We start from the raw sequence: 18,985 nt of genomic DNA, 5'->3' as shown, positions 1-18,985 counted from the left end.
CAAACATGCCTGTCTTGCCAGACATCCTGTAGACCCAATTCTGCACTGCCAATGCCCAAACCCTGTATGAGGGGAAATTGATAATGCCATTCAGACCTACAATATGTACGGTATATCGGCTGTTACGTATGTATGCCCTATTCAACCACATGTGTGTTTCCAATGGGAGACATATACATGGTGTGTAAGAAAGCTCAACCTTGCCTTCACATCAAAAATAGAGAGCAAAAACAAGGAGAACCTGCCATCCAATCATTGGCTGTAGGGGCCAAACTCTACTCAGCAGATGCTCAAGAACCACATTGCTAATGTGCACCAGTTTTGATGGAGGAAGAGGAGTTGTAATGGAATCCATGGTTAGCTTATGCATATACCTCTTGCTGTACACTCCTGAGATACCACAACCTTCTCTATCTTGTCTGCCAAAACTCCTTCACTAGCACTACCCACAATCACTAGCACCCAATCTGATAACCCATCTATAACTAATTCACAACTCTCCACCATCTAAACACCTTCCAACATGCCACACACACAAATAAAGCAAAGGCTTTGAAATTACATCTACTGATTATCTGAACATTTGTGCCAAATCATGCTTAAGTAGAGAATTCTTCCTACGTTTTATGCAACCCTCCCCCAAAACTCTACCATCATAATGGGATTGTATTATTACTTTTATAATTCATTGGCTTTCAATTCGTGGGTTGGAACCCACTACTGGGTTGGAACATGTCCTAAGGCAAACCACAGCTGCAGCATTACTACTGTCAAATGCCTATTTCAGCCAAAGTTGGGTCCCAGGACTTAAAAGGGTTAAAGACTACTGTACTAATTGACCTGGAGGATACTGATTGTCTCTATGCTCATTGTTGATACATTTGTGTAGCACATCTATGACTCAAGCAACAAACAACTCATACCCTAACCCTAAAGTAACCCTAAAGTTAACATTTGCACTGGGATCAGTACTGTGTACTGTGTCGTGCTGCAAAATCAATGTGGGGCAAAAAAATATTCCCTAACATGTGCAGAGCTCACAGTTTTCTGCACACTGGAAAGCATTTGTCTAGTACACAATGGAACCCTTTTATCAGGCATAGGCAAACTCGGCCATCCAGATGTTTTGGAACTACAACTTACATCATCCCTGACCACTGGTCCTGTTAGCTAGGGATCATGTGAGTTGTAGGCCAAAAACATCTGGAGGGCCGAGTTTGCCTATGCCTGCCTTTTATCCTCCCTCTTTGGTCCTCACATAGCTGTGAGTAGAGTCATGTGCAGTGCAATGTGTCCAGTCTTTACTTCCAAGGGGAAGCATAGATGGTCCTCCCATTGAAAGTAATGTACAGCTGTAGTTCAGCTGGCACTACTTTCATTCAGTGGAAGGTTGGCAGTGGGGATGTCCCAAGACTCCGATGCATCCACTTCCATGCATGCAAACATGTGCACATGTGAAACAGCAAACAGAGCTGATAATTTATGGGTTTGCAGTGGTATGCCTACAAATCTACCTGGTGGATTAATAAGTTTTAGAAATGGCACATAAAACTGTAACATTAACAGCTGGATTTTATTTATTACTTAGCTATTAAATAAACATCTCCTTACTCCTTAGATTCTAGTCAAATAAAAATACATCAAATCACAAAATACAAATTCATTCAAATAAAACACAATATAAAAAGCCCTAAGCAGAAATAAGCAGAAAGCCCCATTGAAATTCAGCTTCTTAAACTGTTGCCTCTGATCCCTGAAATTTCTGCACCAGTAGGTTTCCATGGGCAGCTGATTCTGAAGGGGGTTTGATCTGGGAGTTAAAAGTTTGAAAATTGTAGTTTCTGCTTTATGTGATTCAGATAGCTATCTACTGTATGTTTTTGGAGTTTCATTAGGTAAACTGTCCTGGAATGCTGTGCAATCAAGGGCAGGATATAAATTGAACAAATAAAATAACATAAAGGGGACCACCATAAAGAAATCCCTGTTCCACATCTCAATTGATTTTAATGACTGACTTGCTCATAAATGGAGCACAGAATTAACACAAAATTTACATGTTGGTAAGTGTATTCGAAGTTGGGATATTAGTATTTTCTTATTAAATTACATAGGGAAAGGGATATATGATTTGTCTGAAGTATTTGGCTACATTAATCTAGCAATTTACTTTCCTTTTACTGTAGTTTCTTCTTTTGCCTCATTTATAGTTTTGCACTTGCTCTGTATCTTTTTAGAATAGTTTCCAGAAGTGTTATTGGAAACTGACATTACATTAAACACACATTTAATACATTTAAAGTATACTTTACCCAAAATATAACCAACCTAACTTCAACATTCTGTTTTTAATTATTAGTATAATTTCCTAGATTACAACCAGAAGAAAAAGGAGAGTTGTTTTCTCTCAATTGTACTGAGATTATTATTTTTTATCATGTAAATATAGCCCAATACCTATGTAAACCACTGTTGGGTGCCAATTGTCTCATTATTAAAAACAACAGCCTAGAATTGCTTTTTAAAAACCTATTTTGTAAGCACATTTTAAAATGCTCGCACTGTTTGACGGCAAGCTAGGCAACATTACTTTTCTGCAAAAAGGGTTAAATAGATGTGAATGAATACAGAAATAAGGCTTTTAATATTCTGCAAATATTAACAAAGAAAAATGATAATGTTGAGTTAATGTGGGTTAAGGATGAAATGAAAATAAATTTTTCTGATTGCTAAGTGTTGACACTTTTTTGGCTATTCCCTCAAATCTTTTTCTTTTTCTTTTTTGAAGGCTGTGTAATTACAGAAGGCTTTTCCCCTCCTTCCCCCTCCTGCTTTGAGCCCACATTAGTAATGACCCTTTCACTGCTTCAAAAACCACTAATAGTCTTCAGCAAAGGCAAGAAAAATGAACAGGATAAATTGGAATCCACAGTCAGTAATTTGCATCATATGAGGCTGCTTTGGCCACTCACACTCATTCCTGGCCATCAATCCTTTGCTGTCAGGTGCTGCACTCTGCCACCATGATAAATACTCCTCCTAACACTCTGATTCGTCCAAACAATGTAATTGTCCTCTATTCTCCTCTTGGTAATGGAGATAATGAATGACTGCACAAACAAGAAGGATTGCTCATCACAGACACAGGGGTGGTTTCAAGCTGAAAAGCCTTGAGTACAAATTTTAATTGACTGAAAATCAGGGCTGGACAAAAAGATGGAAAGAACAGTCTATATTTTCTTACAAGCTTATTTCTTTTTCCGTTATAAAGAGACTGCTTTCTCCTAAGGAAGCATCTTCCAGGAATATTCAATACAAGGAGCACCTATACATGATATGGCTTAAGAAATAAGGTATAAAAATGGTTCTTTGTATAATGGCTTATTGTCTTGGTGATGTTATTAAAATATGATATCCTTCTTTTACTAGGCAACTATTAAAATTGAACCAGTTGCCTTCTGTGCAGAATAGTAGCAGGGCCAATACTTTTTCATTAAAATGGAAAGATGGTATGTGGAGTCTCTGTCCTAAATGTACAAGGAAGGCTAAGTATTTTCATGGCACTTCCTTATAAGTAGATCTATTCAGAATCACAGACATAGCATCACAAACAAATATTGAACTAAACATATCAAGAATGATGGCAGGAAGGTTGCAGTCAACAAATAGTACGCTACGTTGGTGCAGTATATCTATTTAAAACTAGGTACACACTTGGGGTAGAATTCTAAAACTAGCAAATCATCAAGGAAACAGCTAAACCCATATTGGGTCGAGTGACACTCTCTGCTTTCAGTAGGGTAACTACTGTGCTTCAGATCGACATACAGTACAATGAAATTATAGAAATTCAGCCCTCTCAAATGGACCTTATTATTCTCAATTAAGAGTGAAGAAATATAGCAACAACCTCAACTTACATGGCATTATATATTTGCAAGTTTCCCCTTTTTTAAATCAGTGATGTTATGGCTTTTTAAACATGAAGTGGACTGTTTATCTGAAAGCGTTCTGGCAGGCCACCACCACATTTCTAAAATTAAATAAAGGATTTGAAAACAATCAGCATTTCGAGCAGTTCAGACCACAGCAATATGTTTCAGATTAATTTACAAATATATGTATATATTTAAGACTAAACTACAGAACTAGAAAATTCCTACTAGTTAGTCTATAACATGCCTTCTTACACTTTATTAGAACAGACATCATATTGAAATAATAAACATGGGAGGCTTTCATTTCTTCTTTGATCTATATTACTAAATGTCTAACTGGCTCAAATTTAAAATAAACTCTGGGATGTTTGCACTTAGAAACTGGAAGGAGACCACAAGGCATAATTTGTTGTCACTTTTCATATTGTCTGACTAAAACTGTAGTTTAGTCTGTGCATTACTGGGTACCATGCAATGCTCATCCAGTCAATCACACGGTGGCTAAATACTCTTGTACTAATACAAGAGTAAAGTAGTGGAAAGAGTAAAGTAGTGGAAAGCAACAGTGACAGATTTCTTTCTCAGTATGGAATGATACAGAAGTGAAGGCATGGATCACAGTTCTATATGTTCCCCAAATCACACTAAATACATAGCAGGCAAGAAGCACCACACTATGTAGATATGGTGCAGGGCAAGCTATACTCCCATATAGACCAAGTGACCCACTATCAGCTAAGGTTAATTATTTAATTGGATTGAATCATTCTTCTATTTCTTTTATTATTGGACAAATATATTTTCAGAGGCATATGCACACAGACACAAAGAAGTAAGCTGCCCAGAGCAGCTGGGGAAACCCAGCCAGATGGGCAGGGTAGAAATTAACAACAACAACAACAACAACAACAACAACAACAACAACAACAACAACAACACAGTGGTACCTCGGGTTACAGACGCTTCATGTTACATACGCTTCAGGTTACAGACTCTGCTAACCCAGAAATAGTACCTTGGGTTAAGAACTTTGTTTCAGGATGAGAACAGAAATCGTGCTCCGGCATTAGCTAAAGTGGTGCTTCAGGTTAAGAACAGGTTCAGATTAAGAACAGACCTCCAGAACGAATTAAGTACTTAACCCGAGGTACCACTGTAGTAGTAGTAATAATAATAATAATAATAATAATAATAATAATAATAATACCCAAATATTCCAATTGGCAGGTACCTCATGTTCTCCAGGCCTACTGGTGTATCTCTAAAGCCATTATTAATTCCAGTAGCAACGAGTCCTTCTAAAGGCTGCTGTTACGGCTAAGTTTGGAAAGCACAAAGTTTGGCCTAAGCTTCTGATGTAACCTTACCATGATCCCCTCCCACTCTCAACAGCAGCAACATGTCCTGGAAGATGCCAGTGAGGCAGAAACACTGCGGATGTTACCATGAAGAATAACAAAAGCAAGGAGGGAGCAGCGTCATATTCTCACAGTATTGGCAAAGAAGGAAGAGGAGCCATGGAGATGTAAGCTTCTTGCACAGCACAGCCTGGCATCCCCAATCCACTCTGCAACTTTCTGCCATAGAGATGAATAGAACCAATTCACTTTTACGGCAGAACATAAACCAGGGGAGCAGGGAACCTCTGCAGCAGTCAGCAGCAGCCTAAAGGGCCAGTAAGCTGCGTGTAGCCACCTTTCTATTTTCTCACAGCACCCTAGAATGATACACTGTCAGAGGTGTTGTGAGAAATTTAAGCTGCCTGAGATGCTTGGAGCACTGGGGATGGGTTGTTGCTTTTTAAAAAAATGGTGGCCGTAGGGCAGACATCAGCGGTGGGCTCTGATGAGGTACTGAGACCCCAGCACCTACCCAAAGAGGCCAATTTGCTTTTGGTTTTGCTACCTTTCTGTTTAAAAACTATTAAGCTGGCTTGAGCGCAATTCAAAGTGTTGGTGCTGACCTTTAAAGCCCTAAACGGCCTCGGTCCAGTATACCTGAAGGAGCGTCTCCACCCCCATCGCTCTACCCGGACACTGAGGTCCAGCACCGAGAGCCTTCTGGCGGTTCCCTCACTGCGAGAAGCCAAGTTACAGGGAACCAGGCAGAGGGCCTTCTCGGTAGTGGCGCCCTCCCTGTGGAACGCCCTCCCACCAGATGTCAAAGAGAACAACAACTACCAGACTTTTAGAAGACATCTGAAGGCAGCCCTGTTTAGGGAAGCTTTTAATGTTTGATGTATCACAGTATTTTAATATTCTTTTGGAAGCCGCCCAGAGTGGCTGGGGAAACCCAGCCAGATGGGCGGGGTATAAATAATAAATTATTATTATTATTATTATTATTATTATTATTATTATTGGAACAAGACAAATAAAATAATATAAAAACACAGAGATTTCAATAGAGAAGGGTATAAAGAAACCAACAACTTAACAGGCCGAGCACCTGTCAAAATAAAATGGCCACAAAATAATGGAAAACCATCAGGTAGGCCTCCTTAAACACAGATTTCCACAGCCTACGTGGAGCTACAAGTCCCTCTGTAGTAATAGGTAATTATACAGTTAAATATTTTCTCCAATTATTATGGGTTGGAGTTAAGACTCTTCCCCGTAGCTTTAGCTTGTTCTTGTGGTTACCTAGCTGTGCTTTAGCCTGTGAATCCATAAACAGCCGCTTGTCCTGGGCCTGGGAAGTAACCCAGTCTGATATTAAATAAATAAGAACTTAACACTTTCTCCAGTTCAGGCGTTGGTAGAACACATAGGACAGTCTCTCTAGTGTATCTTAATGAATGAGCGGGCTCATACAGGAGGTGACAGTCCTTTAGATATCCCAGTATTAAGCTGCTGAGGGCATCAGAACACCTGATCACCAGCACCTTGAATTGGACATGGTAATGAATGAAGCCAGCGAAGCTCTTTTAAATGAGTAACTACATGTGCCAAATACAGTGGTACCTCGGGTTACGAACTTAATTCGTTCCGGAGGCCCATTCTTAACTCAAAACCGTTCTTAACCTGAGGTACCACTTCAGCTAATGGGGCCTCCTGCTGCCACTGCGCAGCCGCTGCACGATTTCCGTTCTCATCCTGGGGAAAGTTCGCAACCTGGAGCAACTACTTCTGGGTGAGTGGAGTTTGTAACCTGAAGCGTTTGTAACCCGAAGTGCCACTGTAAATGGCTCTGTTCAAAACTCTAGCTGCTGCAAAATGAACTACTTGAAGTTTCCAGAGATTTTTCTAAGGCAGCCAAACATACAGCACACTGTAGCTATCCCAATGCTCATTTAGTTCTTCATTTTCCCTACTGTGTTTTAGAATCTGAAGAGGGGAGGAAATGATGAGCACAGTAAACAAGGACTGGGGGTGGGGGTGGGACAGAAAAGTCTTGCCACTTCTGGGCTGTTACCATGGCTTTCTGGGGTGAGGGCCTCTCCCTGCTTAGCCTGTTCACAATGCACAGGCCCTGTCTACCAGGCTTTGCTGTCAGTCCCAGGCACTTGGATAGTGTGCAAGGAATCTTGCTTAGCTTTGAAAATATAAAGGAAGGTTCCCCCCTCCCTATTCTATAGTATACACCATGTAATCACCACAGTATGTTTTTACATGCCTAAAAAATTAAATGTTTGCATTTAGCCTGAATATTTCAGGTAAACGAGACTACTAATAATTCCAAATCACATGCATGGTTGCCCTATTTAAGTTTGTTTTAAGGTGTGCGTTAACTGTGTGTGTGTTTGTGTATGTGTGTGTATATTTTTCTAATATTTTCCTGAAAGTGTGTGTATATGAAATTCCAGATGGGATTGGTTTATTCGGTTATAGAAAGCCCAACATTCAGTGGGAAGCACAGAAAAAAAGAGTTTATGATCAAAGCAAAAGGATCTAAGTGTTCGTTTTTAGGAAGGTTTTGAATTCAAAATATTTTGGATTTCTATTTCCAAAACTAGTTCCACTGAAAAACATTGGTGCCATTCTTTACAGAGCAAGTGAAACACAGACAGCAGTAGGGGAAAAGTTGATTGTAGCATAAATATATGACTTCTAGTTTTAAATATTTAGCTCCACTAGTACTTTGTGAAAGAGTGCTAAAAGCTATAAAACAGTTGCATCTCTTGTAGGAAAAACAGGTTGCCACAACTGCCTCTATAAAATACTTTTCTGCTTTTGTTGGGCAAGCAAAATGACTGATGTATTTCCATGTCTTCAACTTTCTCTCACTACAGTCCCTATTGTTGTACACGCATGTGCTCATGCATCAACTAATTCATTCAAACAATATAACAGGACAGGGACTATCTCCAAAAGAGTTTCCAGATGGGAAAAGAATGATAATTTAGTTCACTGTATTTGCAAATAAAAACAAAACTAAGATGTTTTATGTCTTTCCCTCTTCTGCTTTCTTTTATGCACAGACAGGAACACAGACAAATCTTAACTCTAATCAAGCAGTTGCTCCTACCTGCTGGGAAGATAGAGAGATGTTATTGTTATGACTTTGTTAATTACTTGGGAGGTGTCAGACACTGTGGTGAGGAGCAGCAGTATAATCAGAACTTGGATAGACATCCAGGAATAGATAGCCAGAGGGAGCACTGGATCACTGCTGATTCAACAGAAACACTCAATCTTCATTTATATTGTTTTGGATTGGATTTACCACTGATGCAGCTACAATGGAGATACAGCACAGACACTTTTTCTTGGTAGATCTCCTTAGAACTCTAGAGATATGTTCCCAGAGTCTTTGGAGCCAAGTACTCAATCTACAACAAGGGCAGGGATGTAGCTAGTCACTTTGATATGTGTCTTGGTAACTTCCAGATTTTAGCCTTTAAAGCTGGTTAGGAACTCGGTTACCAGACGTCCATGTTTCCCGGGGACAGTCCCCGGATTTACAAATCTGTCCCTGGACAAAATCCATCCCCGGAATGTCCCCAGATTTCAATTAATGTCCCTGGATTTATATTTTAAGTGTTGTAGATTTATTATTAGGGAACGGATGTTGCGTGATTGGTTCAATGGCACAAGACACATCATATGGGGACTTCCAGTGAGGCAAAATGGCGGGTGCCATGGCAGTGAGCAGCTCCTGAAGCTAGCCAGAGCCAACTGCACTACTAGGCTGGATCCGAGCTGCTGAGACTGCTGCCACTGCCGAGAGGGAACCGGGAGCACCCGGCGTGTGAACTGGGGGAACTCCTGACTCCCCCACGACCCAAATTGAGCCGGGAGCGAGAGCGCCTGACCACCTGACCGCTTGCCCAGCAGTGCTCCGGGGCAAGGAAACACCGGAGCTGACACAGGGAGGAGGAGAGGAGAAAGAGAAGGAGAAAAAAGAGGGGAGCCCCAACCTTGCTGTTACTTCGCACAGCACATAGTTACACTATGGAATTTAGTCCTAGTAACATGTAGTAATGGCCACCAATTTAGGATGGCTTTAAAAGAGGATTAGACAAATTCATGAACTACTAGCCATGATGACCATGTACTGCCTTCACTGTCAGAGGCGGTATGTGCCTGAATACCTGCTGGGAATCACAAGTGAGGAGAGTGCTGTTATACTCAGGATGTTGAACTAGATTGGCCTTTGCCTTGATTCAGTATGGTTCAGAACCAGTGGTGCTTCATATATTCTTAGGATGTTGATTTTAGTGTAAGATTTCACTAAAATGCATTATTTTCCTTCCACTTTCAGTTAAATTTTACATATTGCTTACTGGAATATTTTAATTTTGTGATCTTCCTGTTTCTCATTTTAAGGCTATAAACTCTTCTCACATTTAACTTTTACTTGTCTGACCACATTTCTATTTAATTTGCTCTTTATTGGCTTGCTTTCCATTTTGCATTAAACATGAATAATGCTTCATGAAATGTTGACTGAATTTGATAAAAAAACATTCATATTAATGTTATATTCTGCAAGAGGACTCTCTGATTTCTGAGAAGCAACCATAGGTTACTTACAGACTAAAAAAGAACAACTATATCAGAATCTAGGATTAACATACAAGTATGAAGGTAAGCCTCAGCTGTTAACTGTTATATTAACATGCAACCAAACTTGTAAGTCTGTGCAACTATGCTTGTAATATTTTTTTTTTAATGTAAAAAAATCAATAAAAATAATTTCAAACGAAACACAAAAACAAGATAAATATGTAACTGGGTGAGAAAAATGGAAGCTAAGGCTTTTAAATGGCTACAAGAGCCCCAAGATATTTGAAGCCACAGATTTCTGAACACTTTTCAACACATTCAGTCATGGTTTGGGATCAAATGTAACAGCTAGTTCTCATTAGATGTCTTAATTTGTTTGCTGAAACTGCAATTTATCATTTGGTAACCACAAGTAAGTACATGTTTCATTTGCACATTAGATCTGGTGCAAAAGAAATGTTAGTAATGCAATTTTATAGACCAATTCAGACTTATGATTCCAAACTGCTACATCAAGAAACTAAATTTGTCACAAAATCTGATAATCACTAAACAGAGATAGTAAACCCAAATAAATTATTTGCCTCTAAACAACCATTGAAAGCTGCCTACAACTCTCAGTTAGACATTGCCAGGGAGGCAGAGCTTTTCGACCTATAGGCCCTGTCAAAGGTTAGCATATATAGAACTGCTGTTTATTGTAATTGGAGGCAGCCATTCATTTATCTTAAGAAGGTTCTTTCCAATCGTATGATCAGAGATTTTCTAACTGCAGATGCCAGCAACTGAGCCAAGATCTGACACATGTAAAATAAGTGCTCCACCAATGAGCTATGGACTCACTTCACAAGCCCTCACAGACGGGTTACATGAATAAAAACTATCTTATGATGAGTCAGACCACAGGTCCTTCAAATCCACTATTGCTTACCCTGACTGGCAGCGATTCCCTAAGCCTCAACTGATGTTTGAAATCCTTTAACGGCCAGATATTGAACATGGAGTCTTTTGCATGCCAGTCATGTGCTTCAACATTCAGCTGTGGGTTGTCCCTACTGTACAAGGAAAGTTGTAGAAATATCAATGATCGTGATGCACAGTAGCAGTTGGAGCGTTAGCGTCACTTTTGACAACAAATATTCTCGCCCCCTCCTTTTTTTAGCTGATGGGGCAAGAATTTGATTTGCAAGTTGAAGAAGATTTTGGATCACCAACTGCAGCTGAATATATACCAGCTCACATCTTGACTAAAATTGCAAGCAATGTTACGTGAGTCTTCTAACACAAACACATACCCATTCACTTATCATAAGTGAAGTACAAACATCTGCAAAATGTTAAAAAAAAACTTTTAAAAAGTAGAGGGAAAGCTCTTTTCAAAGATTCATCTGGCAGCTGGCCCACACAAAATACCACTGCTAGTAACAGAGCTGCCTATTCTCCTAGTAAAGACTTCTAATTTGCATATTTAAATAAGTGCATGATTGCAATTGTCCATTGCTTATCACTGAGGTTACCTAGCCAATTGCAAAAACAAGGCTCATATGATCCTCCTCATTCTGAGCATACATATTGCAACCCTGTTGTTACATTCCATTTGTATCCAACTCTTTCTTCTCTGAATCTTAGTCATCACCACCTCATCAAATAGATTAAGAGGTAGCAATTGAGGGAGGGCTAGCGATTACTCACATCATTATGTATTTCAAAGTGTGCAAAATCTGGATCAGCAATATTATTTGGAAGTGTCCTTTGGCATTTGTAGAAAAAGGGCCACGTTATAAGGTTCTTGACATTTGTCTCTTATTACTGCTGTTTATTATTATACAGCACTAGTCTGGTTATAAACACCAGAGTATTAATAAAGGAAAATAACACATGCAAGGTTTACAAACATTATATCTATGTTATACACTTCCTAGAAGTCCTTATTTGAGTTGCCTATTACAGTGAAAGTTTGGGGAACAGAGATCAGCCATTATCAATTTGTGCCTAAATACACTAAGTAAGAAGGCTTGTTTGTGCAACATATTGAATACTAGAGCTCAGTTCTAGATGAAGTATTATTATTATTATTATTATTATTATTATTATTATTATTATTAAAATTTGCATACCACCCTTCACTCAGAGATCACAGGGCAATTCACATAAAAATTAAAAATGAGAACACAAAATACATAATAAAAATAGAAACAAACCCTTTTAAGATCTGGGGAATGTTTTTGGTACAAGCAAAGGCAAATTTTACTTTTATTTTTAATACATCTGTCTTGTGCAAGAGAGGTTCTGTGCAAATGAGCTGTTTTAAAAATAAAAATACAAAAGCATGCCTTCAGGAACAACCAATGGGAAAAGGCAGGGTACAACCTTTCCTTGCAGCTGATGGAAACAAAACAGAAGAGGTGTGTGGTGAAAACAGCAGCTAGTGAAATGTCACCACAGATGTAAAAAAAAGCTCACCCACACAATGTGCTTCAGTGTGTCCACAGTTGGGTAACATGCAATTTTATATTGGATTTTCTTCCCTTATCCAATTATCCATGGATTGGGGAAATCCGCAGTTAGCAGGGTTGGTGGTAAAGTGCTGGCTGCCACTTGAACGAAGACATTGTGTGGACACCACAGACACACAAGCAGCTTTAAGTCCATATTAAACTCCAGTGTGGATGAGCCCTGAGTTAAGCATAGTTTTTACAATAAAAAAATAATAATCCTATTTCCCATCCAACCTACGAATAAGTCACATCCTCTATAAATGCATGACTTTAAAAGAAAGTTAATACTGCCTATAAATAATATCAACAAAATTCATTTAATTTGAATCAACAGAACTTTGTTCAGAGGAAATATGTTTAAGGTGGAAAATGGGAGCATTAAAACAAGTAAATTCAATTTTGTGTGTGTGTTTGAATTTTAGAGACATAAAATATTTTACCTTTTCTTTTTTTGCAGCTGAGCATTGGGGGAAATGACATAAACATATTGTACAGTGAGGAGCAGGGGTGCTCAAATGAACATTCTGCCTACAGGCCTCTCAGTCTTAAAAAGGCCTTTAGCCCTTACATCATCCACCTGTTTTGTCCTCAGATTCCCTCAGCACATGTGTGTGTGTGTGTGTGTACATCCTCAACAGCCACTATTGAGAACAATAGATCTTTATTTGCTATATACAGTTTTCAAAATCAGACATTGTTAAACTTTTAAATAGATTCTTAAAGTTTTAAAATATGCTTTATTTTATTTTTAAATGTATTGTTTTTGCAACTTTGCTGTGTGCTGCTCTAGGCTCAATTGGCAGGAAGGGTGCAATAGAAATTTAACAAATAATAATGCTGAAATAATAAATGCAAACTGCATCAGAATGCAGTTTATAGAAGATTGGTTTCATACATCAGGGAGGGTTTTATGTGTGCAAACTTTCCCCCTCACCATCACAAAAGTGAAACAGCTTTCATGCAAATTAGTATAACAGAAATCATCAAATTTTGCAAACAGAAAATCAAAGCATGTGATAATATTCTGTCTGTAGCTGCCACAGAATAGGGGCAGGCCAGGAACTACTTGCTGTAAGCAGACAGTATCATTAAGCTGGTCAGAGTGCCATTCCTTGGCACACAAGTGTATAACAGATTCATAGAATCGTAGAATTGTAGAGTTGGAAGGGACCATGAGGGCCATCTAGTCCAACTTCCTGCAATGCAAGATTTTTCTGCCCAAGAAGGGGCTAAAACACACGATCCGGAGGCTAAGAATCTCATGCTCTTCTGTCTCAAAATGCTCCATAAATCAAGTATGATACCACAACTGCAAGAGCTGTTTGTTGCAAAAAAGGGAAGCATTAGTCCACTCTGCATTCTAAGAAGGCCAAGTGACAATACCAGAGCTGCACTCTAAGTTCAAAACAAACCAAAAACCAGAACACATTTCAGGGGCAAATGGAATAACCTATCTCTGAAGCGAAACTACAGAGTTCATGAAAGGCGGGAAAGCTCTGGATAATAGCAGAGAGGAGAATGGCACTAAAGAGAGGTTATACTGCATTGTCAATTTTAAATAAATAATTGGAGCAAACTCCCTCCAGTCTAGTAGGACCTTTAAAGACTCTACTTTAAGGAGAATGATTCCATCACATTAAAAATTTAGCACTACAGTGGCTAACAGGTTAAGTCAAAACTGAAAAGCCCCTGGCTCAAAATGTCACCTCTGCCATAAGCCCCATGTGTGGCTTTAGATAAGCAATTATATGTGAATCTCAGCTTGCCCCCCACCCACCTCCACCCTTAGCTGCTAGACTGGGATAATATTAGTGACCTGCCTTACATGTTTGTTAAGGTTTACAGAGAAAATGCACATGATGTTATTTGAAAACTAAAGTGCTATATAAATGTGTGCAGCACTATTTCATTTCTAATCTGCAATTTGGTGTTTTATTCCTTTTAAGACTGCAACACAAAACACACAAGGGATCATTCTTGTGTGCCTAGTTCATTAGATTGGGCTAGTGTTCCTGAGTTGTATCATGTTATAATTCTCTTCAAAAATATCTAATCAGAATAAAGTGTTTGATTCCTTAGCACAGGCATAGGCATACTCGGCCCCCCAGATGTTTTTGGCCTACAACTCCCATGAGCCCTAGCTAACAGGACCAGTGGTCAGGGATGATGGGAATTGTAGCCCCACAACATCTGGAGGACCGAGTTTGCCTATGCCTGCCTTAGCACTGCAAGGCATGCTTGACACACAGATGTGATCTACATGCACTTCTGTAGTTCCTGCTCTCTGCCTAGCTAGTCCCCTAGGCACCAACACACATGTGAGACACATTTTCTTGACGCCTTGTGCTTGATGTCATTCTATACCAGGCTTCCTCAACCCCGGCCCTCCAGATGTTTTGAGACTACAATTCCCACCATCCCTGACCACTGGTCCTGCTAGCTAGGTATCATGGGAGTTGTAGGCCAAAAACATCTGGAGGGCCAAGGTTGAGGAAGCCTGTTCTATACAAACCCAGAATGGGACTCCTTTCATGGCAACAGAATGCTGGTTAGGCAGGGTTCCTGCCCTGCTGAAGAAGCCCTATGCATGTGTATTCCACATGTACTTGCACAGAACCCTTCAAAGTGATGCTGAACATGCAATGTTATAAGAACCTGAGTGATGTTGTCATCCAGATTAGCATCCACATTTTCACTGCCCTGCTTCATGCATTAAATACCCATAGGTGAGTGCCCAGGAGTGTCATTTTTAATCTGGCAAATGCCGTATTCTAAGGAAGTGGCCAAGGCCTGCACTTCCATATTGGCCTTTGCAGTATAATGTGGTTTCCCTGAAGTTTATGCCTGTTGTATTTATAATAGACTTTCATCCAAGCTTGCTTTGTTGGTAACTTTTACACTGCTGGGTAACAGTTCTGAGGTGGTAACAAACAGCTTCAGTGCTTGTGTCAGGAGAAATAAAACTGTTATTATTTAAAACACTTCAAAGGCCACACTTGAACTCCACAGCTCTGCAGAGTTGTCGTGAATAAAAAACAACATCCAGGCTGTAGAACACCAGGCTGCCCCCTCAACAATAAGCTGTCTTCTCTCCAACTTACTTTTGGATTCCTGCCAGTTGCCCATTTGCTTTACACCATCAATTTATATTCACTGAGATGGTGTAAGGTTCTAGAACAGAAATTATTATCAAATTTGCCTGCCAAACATATGAGCAGCAAAGCTGGTCTTTCAGAGGCCTTTGTGTACAATCCAAGGACCCAATTCTGTAAATACTTTCTGCTATGTATTCAGTACTTTTAAAGACTCAGTAAAGTCAAAGGTACTACACCTGCTAGTAGAAAACTAAAAGCAAAGTCAGATTATGATGTTCTTACCTTCATCATTTTAAGTTGTTCCACTAGCACCTTTTTTTTAAAAAAAAAAAAAAACTCCAGATGGGTAAAAATGCAACAGAATTAGTTAGCATTTTGGGCATTATCCTTTTATTTTATTTTTGTACACTAACTGTTTGCCAACATTTATTATCAGTTACAAAATGTGCTATTGTTTTAACAAGTTGCACGCTAGAAGAGGTATACTGAGAATACCTCACATGTTTTGTATGGAGCAATAACCCCTCTGTGTCTGAGGTGAGTCTGAATTCTCTTTTCAAAATGTGGGAAGTCTTTTGCACTTTAATGAAAAACGTCTGTCCTGTAAGAATGACAGGTTTCAGTGGAACTATGTGAAGGGATTTACTCCTAGGTAAGTGAGCATAGGATTTCAGGTTAAGCATGCAGCTTCATCATCTGAGAGAAGAGATCAGACACATAAATGGCCAAAGACAGAACAGAATTTAGCTGGCCATAAGCCAAAACCACTTCCCAAGCCATTTTCCTCCCAGTAGGTTCTGAGATTAGATATAACCTCCAACACCCGCTACACACACACACACACACACACACACGAAGAAAAACACCTGTGGAGAAGTGGTTTCAAGGGAAAGTGAATGCAGGAGCACCACATTCTATGCTTTAGTTTGTCCCCACATTACTTTAGTGAAATTTTAGCAGGCAGGGTACGCCACCATAAAGTGTAATTAAAGCACAAGTTGAACATCAGATTGCACTAGAAACGGCAGACTCCAAAACGTTGTGGAAGACTGTGAACTTATGCTCAAAAAATGCATTTAGGATGGTAAAAGCTACTGCAACTGGGAAGGGAATGTAGAATGTTTCATATAATGAAGATGAAGTTTCTCTGAGTATGCTAAATGCACTCTGGGCAAATGCTCTGAGGAGAAAATACAAAGAAGATGGAGATGCAGCTGAACAAAGAACCTTATAGGAGCCAACTACTAGAGGCTGTGGGGGCTTCGGCCCCCACAATAAAAGATTTGAGGGGGCCAGGCCCCCACAAAGTTGATGGGCATTCCCATTCAAATGGTCTGTGCGCACTTCATCACATGATCTATTATGTGGGGCAGGGCTTACCTGGGCCCCCACAATATTTTATTCAAGTTGCCACCCCTGAAGAGCTGGATAGGTTTGGATGCAGTAAGCAAAAATCTCAGCACCAGAAGAAGCAAGAGTTAAATTACATGTGTTAATGCTGTGAGGAGGCCATCTATAAGCAGTGTCCAGCAATGGAGAAATGTAGTGTATGTAACAAATGTGGTCACTTTATTAAAGCATGCAACCAGTCTAAGAGAGATCAGAAGAAAGTTCAATAGAGGCAAGCAGATACCTCTCCACCCACCAGTGCAGAGGAGGCCTTTTACATTGGCATTCTGATAAGAATAGTCCCAAGTCCAGAGGAGTAAAACTGATATAACTCTTCAACATAAGTGTACGTACTAAAACAAGGAGGCAGTGCTGGGAATGAAAATCTGCCATTCAGAACTATTAAGCTAAACTGAAGGTCTTCACACTGAACACAGATGCCTTTGAAGGTACAGGCAGGATAGATAATAAATATGATGTTGCACTGATGAAGCCAAACAGGCCAATGGTACATGGTCTGTGTAGGTTTCTTTGGTACTTCAAATAATTTAAATGCCTTTGTGATATTTGGAATAATTGGAAAGGGGGTGGATTAGTCCTTCATCAGTGGTGGTCTGATGGATTCCTGGTGGAAATAGCGTAAATGTCATTTTCCTACCAGGGATCCTAGTAACAGTCAAGTCTCTGATGTGGGCAGTAGACCCAAAGCCATGACCTCTATTTTCCCTATGCTACAAGATTACTTCTGTGGATTCCTAGGACAGAAAGAAGGGGAGGAAAACAATCTGGTGCATTATGAGCTCCTTTGAGGGTTTTGTGAGAGTTGTTTTGGAATGCATGCAAAGCCTAAAATCTTTTCGAGTGAAGACCCCACTTGTCCCTTGATCTCTCTGTACTTACAAGTGAACTTGAGGAAGTCATTTGCAGTGAGGGGAAAAATAGGATGCTCACTGTTCAACCAAGCTTATATTTGTGTACCCCTGCCCGCTTCAGTGAGAGAGCTCCAGCAATGGAGAGTTCTAGGAAATTAATGTGATAATGTTACTCTGGGCAGAGGAGAACAGGGGATACACTGTCTCCTGCCAGCATTTAGCAAATTTAATACAGGCAATGACCATTTTGTGTGGGGGTTGTGTTCCTTACCCTCATGCGTGTTGGCAGAGCACATGAGAGCCCACTCCATCCCATTCTCTCTCCTTTTCCAGCCGCTTCTGGGTTGCAGTGATGCACGCAAAAATAGAATTGCCTGTACACAAACAAATCCTTGCAAGATGTGGAGGCTATGCACAGAGTCAACTGTATGACTTGATGTTGTTGTAATTTAAATTTGTATGCTGCCCTTTATCCATAGATATCATGGCAGTTTGCAACATCTTATTGTAGATGTGTACTCAGTACAAAGAGCTCTTAGGGAGCAGAATCATTGCTTTGAGATTTTACTTGGAAAGCTCAGAAATGCAGAGAAGTATGTAGACAAACCCTTCGGGGACACAGTAGAAAGACAGAGGGGTCTGTTTCGGAAAACAAGGGTTTTAAGCTAAGTCAGTTCATGCTGATGTAGTAGGATACCATTCATGAAAAAGGAATACACCTCTCTGGTATTGCATCCATAGCAGGGGTGAGGAATGTGTAACCTGTCAGATGTTGTTGGTCTACAGCTGCTATAATCCCTGCATTGGCTACTCTGGCTAGGGCTGATGAAAGCTGGAATCTAGTTCTCTGAGCTATAGTCTCTCATGCCAAGGATGAGAGGGGGAATGCAGTCACAATGGGAGTTTGCTACAGAGAGATGTGTTTTCATGTGTGACATACCTATCTAGTGAAAAAGTTGTGGACAACAGTCACAATCTAGATGGGAAATTAATGTTAATTCATGAGAGGTGTCAGTAGTTTTGTAGCACACCAGTTCCTATAACATCGGTAAATATAGTTCTGTAGTCTTGGAAGATAAATTTAGGTTACAATGTTAAAGGAGTGGCTCTTCAGAAATTCTACCCGTTCCATATATAGGGCAAGCGAGACCAGTAGAGCTAAGGGTTTTCGGTATTTGAATAAGATAGTGGGAAAGAACTTTAGATTTACTGTACACTGGGCAGCTTTGGGAGAAAGGCTGAGCT

The 18,985-nt window shown here is 39.8% G+C and overlaps 1 protein-coding gene across 16 annotated transcripts in view; it reads right to left on the bottom strand.

Annotated features, from left to right (window-relative positions):
• Positions 1-18,985, bottom strand: part of MEIS2 (Meis homeobox 2) — a 225,454-nt gene that overhangs the window by 80,849 nt on the left and 125,620 nt on the right. The window lies entirely within an intron of this gene.

The sequence above is a fragment of the Podarcis tiliguerta genome (genome assembly GCF_965153285.1).
Source record: "Podarcis tiliguerta genome assembly, chromosome: 1".
Taxonomy (NCBI): Eukaryota; Metazoa; Chordata; class Lepidosauria; order Squamata; family Lacertidae; genus Podarcis; species Podarcis tiliguerta.
This window is presented reverse-complemented; position numbering and strand designations above follow the sequence as displayed.